Consider the following 4,897-nt stretch of genomic DNA (forward strand, 5'->3'; position numbering starts at 1 on the left):
AATACATAGATACAGAAGGCTTATAAGATGGCTAGAGGGGAAAGGCGCTGGGCCCAAGATAGATGACCCATGTGGTGGGAGGAGAGAATGCCCGTAGGTTGTGCTCTGAGTTCCTTGTATACCCCAGGGCACACACCCTTCCCCCACATACACACAGAAAAATGAATAAGTATTTTTAAGTTAAAGAGAGATACAAGAAGACACAATTTGGTGCAGACAGATGTCAATACAGACACACAGACAAGCTCAGATGTGAAGAGAGACAGCGTAGTAGACAGGATGTGCCCCAGAAGGCGTTGGCAAGCTCTAATTAAATAAATGGAGGACCGCCTGCTTCCACAACACCTGTACTTAAAACTGATGGAGATTTGATAGCACAAGGGCTGCTTGAGAAAGTTCTCGAATTAGTGACCGAGGCAGGCTGGGTTGGGGGGGGGGATTGACAGAGCAGACAGCTCCTACACCTTTGTTCCTTTCAGGGATTGGTGAGGGTGGGCAGAGTGTCACAGCTCATCCTTCCAGTCCTCAGGTGGAGGCAGGAGAATCAGAATTTAAGGTCACGCTAGCTGCATAGGGAGTTCAAAGCCAGCCTGTGCTCCAGGGGACTCTGTCTCAGAACACACACAAAAAGCACGGGGCTGGGGAGATGGGCCAGTCTAAGTGTCCACTATGGTTGTACCAACTCTAGCATCTGTGCAAGACACAGCAGCATGTGTCTGTCACTCAGTGCCAGACAGCCGGAGGCAGAAGGACCCCTGACGCTCACAGAGCAGCTGTCCTAGCTGACTGAGTGTGCTCCAGGTTCAGTGGGAGACCTGAACATAAGACGTAAGATGAAGAGGGGGTGCCCTACCTTCCCCAGACACTTTATTCCACAGGTGCACACACACACACACACACACACACACGCACACTCACTCATATCTACACATACATATATCCCACATACCATATCTCTACCCTCCACTCCTTCCACACACATATACATATGAGACTTTGTGGGTTTTTTGTCCATTCATTTATTCATTCATTCATTTAATATGGATGGGTGTTGGCTTGCACTGTGTACACTCAGCCAGAAAAGAGCATCAAGTGGAAACCAGAAAAAGCATCAAATACCCTGGAACTGGAGTTACAGATGGTTTGTGAGCCGCTCTGTGGATGCTGGGAATCGAACCCTGGTCCTCTGGAAGAGTGGCAGTGTTCATAACCACTAAGCCATCTCCCCAGGTCAGACCTTATATTTTTTAAAGATTTATTTAAGATCATAAGCCACATGTGTGTAGGTACTGAAGAAGGCCAAAAGATGGGTGCTATATCCCCTGGAACTTGAGTTACAGGCAGTTATGGGAGTTGGGAACAGAACTTGGGTCCTCTGAATGAACAATTATGAGCATTATTTTTTTTTGACACAGGGCTTCTCGGTGTAGCCCTGGTCAGCCTGGAACTCATTCTGTAGACCAGGCTGACCCTGACCTTGAACTCAGATTCACCTGTCCTGGCCTCCCAAGTGCTGGGATTAAAGACGTGTGCCACCACACCCGACCACAGTATAAGCTCTTAACCACTGAGTCACCTTCTTCAGCCCCACAAAAGCCTTGTAATTTCAGTTTCTGTCCCAACCCCTTTGAGAGAAAGGTGAGTTTTCCTCTGGCCTCTGACTAAGAATTTTATTTCCAGGGACCTCAGAGCTGTGTCTTTGACAGACAGTCAGCAGGGGAGATAGTGCCCTTATCTGCCAGTCTCTGCCGCAGGGCAGGATTCTGATGTTGATAAGCCACAGGAGCAGACACAGCTGTCCTAATCAGAAGAGAACTTTTGCAGTCTCAGGAAAAGCTGCGTGTGCTCAGCAGATCTGGGGCAACCTCCCGTTGGCATCCTCCAAACGCTTCCAGTGCCAGAAACCTCCACCTTCGTTTCGAGGGAGTCGAGTTTAACCCCAATTTATGGCAGTGGTATTGAAAAAGAGTTCCCTTTTATCTCTTTCTCTTTTTTTTTTTGAAATGGGGACTTACTGTGTAGTTCAAGTTTAGGATGAACAGGAAACTCGATGTATAGATCAGGCTGGCCTCAAACTTCAGAGATCCACCTGCTACTGCTTCCAGACTGCTGGGATTAAAGGTGTGCACACCATACTGGCTAGACATTTTTATTACATCTATTTACTCTCTGTGTGTTTGTGTGTGTGTGTGTGCATTAGTGCACATGAGCTCAGAGGAAGTGTACACACACACACATATGCTCACGGATGTGGAGACCAGGGTGTCGTCCCCTTATTTCTTCTAGAATTCACCATGGAGCCTCAGACACCCACCTCTCTCGAGCCAGCACACACCACACCCAGTCCCCTTTTCACAATGGGTTCTGAGGATTGAACTCTGGTGGCAAGCATTTTACCTACACACCATCTCCCTAGCTCTGTGTTAGGCCTCAAACTCCCAAAGGAGCCAAGGATGACTTTGAACTTCTGCCTCTCCGTCCCCAAGTGCTGGGGTTACAGGTCTGTCCACACCAGACCTAAAATGAGTGCATTGTTTTTCTTTAATGGAGACACAGAGCTCTTGTGGGCAATCAAGGACTTGGGCCCTCCTGCTCTCCTCTTGCCTGGCCTCTGCCCCTCCCACCAGGCCTCACTTCTCAGAACCTGTTTGGCATCCGTGTTGTTCATCCTGCTTCTCTGGTTCCCAGAGCACAGGCTCTCTGCTGGGGAAGGTTCCTATTGGGGAGGGTGGAGCTTGGGCCCTCTGAGGAGTGGAGACTAGCTGGGAAGAGCTGGGAAGGGCTGGGTTTCTGCAGCTAATGTGGAAGGTGGCAGAATTGAAGGATGAAGGTCTAAAGGCTAAGCAGATGACTGGTGTGTGTGTGTGTGTGTGTGTGTGTGTGTGTGTGAGAGAGAGAGAGAGAGAGAGAGAGAGAGAGAGAGAGAGAGAGAGAGAGAGAGAGAGAGAGAGAGGTCTTGGCTGATAACCTCCAAGTACTTGTGGAGAAGTTACGGTGTCACATGGGGAGTGCTCCATTATGAGAGGTGATGATTACAGAAGGCAATGGTTCTAAAGTATCCTCTTGGGGTTCCTGAGGAGTTCCCCATCCTCTCTGTAGCCCTCTGATGATGTGGGAGCCCCACCCACATCCCTAGCATCAAATGAAATGTTTAGGAAGCTGTCAGTCAAACCAAAATAAACCTAATGACCAGGGTTCATGTCACAAGACAAAAATTACGACAAATTCAGTTGATCGTGATCTCTGGAATCCACGTGGTAGAAGGATAAAACCAACTCCTATAAGTAGCCTCTGACCTTCTGACCCCAACGCTGTGGCATGCACACCAGACCACATAAATAATGGAATGAATAGATGATGTAAAAAGTGTTAAAGCAGGGCTGGAGAGATGGCTCAGCCGTTAAGAGCACTGGCTGCTCTTCCAGAGGACCTGGGTTCAATTCCCAGCAACCACATGGTGGCTCACAACCATCTGTAATGAGAGCTGGCGCCCTCTTCTGGTGTGCAGGCACACGTGCAGAACACTGCATACATAATAAATAAATAAAATCTTTTAATCTGGTGTGCAGGCACACGTGCAGAACACTGCATACATAATAAATAAATAAAATCTTTTAAAAAAGAAAGTATTAAAGCGATGGAGATCAACTTGAGGAAGACAGCAGGGTTGACTCTGACCCCAATATGCACCCGCAATGGGCCAGTATACTCAGAATGAGACCCTAGGGTGCTCAGGCGTAAGTAGGAATGTGTGTCACATCTCTTCCCCCAAAGACTGAGAAATGAGCAGGAGAGGAAGCCAGAGATAGCAGACGAGGTCAAGGAAGCAGTGTTTCCCAGCAGGGCACATGCGAACTCACAGTGGTATGGCAAGCTCAAGCCAGACAACAAGAATCTCAGCACAGAAACGAAGGGCTGGCACAAACCCCAAGCCCTAGCTGAGGAGCGATGGGCATTCGATAGCTTCTGGGAGACAGGGAGACAGTTTCCTTTAATGATGTCACTCCCTGGGAAGTCAGTGACAAGCCATGAATATTTTCAAATGTCTGTTCTCCCGAGAATTCTCTCAGATTGAATGTTGTATAAGCAGTTTACCCAGTATCTTTAATATCTACCATCTGGTTCCAGCTTTGCCATTCTCTGGCCGGAATCCCCCCACTGTGCTGATGCACAGAAATAAGCACATCTTGGAAATCTAGTAAAGTTTTTTTTTTAATATCTCTCTCTCTCTCTCTCTCTCTCTCTCTCTCTCTCTCTCTCTGTGTGTGTGTGTGTGTGTGTGTGTGTGTGTGTGCGCGCGCATGTGTGTAATAGTGCACACATGGAGGTCAGGGGGCAATCTTGGCTATCCATCCTTGTCTTCTACTTCCTCTGTTGCTCACTGTGGGTGTGCCAGCTGAGGTGGCCTTTGAGTCTCTTCTGTCGCCACCTCACCACAGGAGTGCTGGAACTACAGATGCACACCCTGAACCTAGCTTTTCATGGGTGCTGGGGATTTGAACTCAGGTCTCCAAGCTTACATAGCAAGAACTTGACCATTGAACCATCTTGCTAGACCCAGCAATGATTTGATTTGATTTTTGGAGAGAGTCTTAACTAGGTAGACCCAGGCCTCCCTCAAACTTGACATTTTCCTGCCTCACCCTCTCCAGTAATGGGGTTACATGCACCATCACACCTAAAAAACCATGATTTTAGTTTATTTTTCTTATTAAGCATATAATTTGTGTGTGAATGCTTGCCAAGGTATGTGTGTAGAAGCCAGAGGGTATAGAGAGGGAGAAGATTCTTTCTTTCTACCATGTGTGTCCTGGGGATTGAACTCAGGTCATCAGGTTTGGCTGCAAGCCCTTTACCCACTGAATCATCTCATAATTCCCCCCCCCCCCGCCCCTGG

This window comes from Microtus pennsylvanicus, chromosome 1 (assembly GCF_037038515.1).
Source record: "Microtus pennsylvanicus isolate mMicPen1 chromosome 1, mMicPen1.hap1, whole genome shotgun sequence".
NCBI classification, from domain to species: domain Eukaryota; kingdom Metazoa; phylum Chordata; class Mammalia; order Rodentia; family Cricetidae; genus Microtus; species Microtus pennsylvanicus.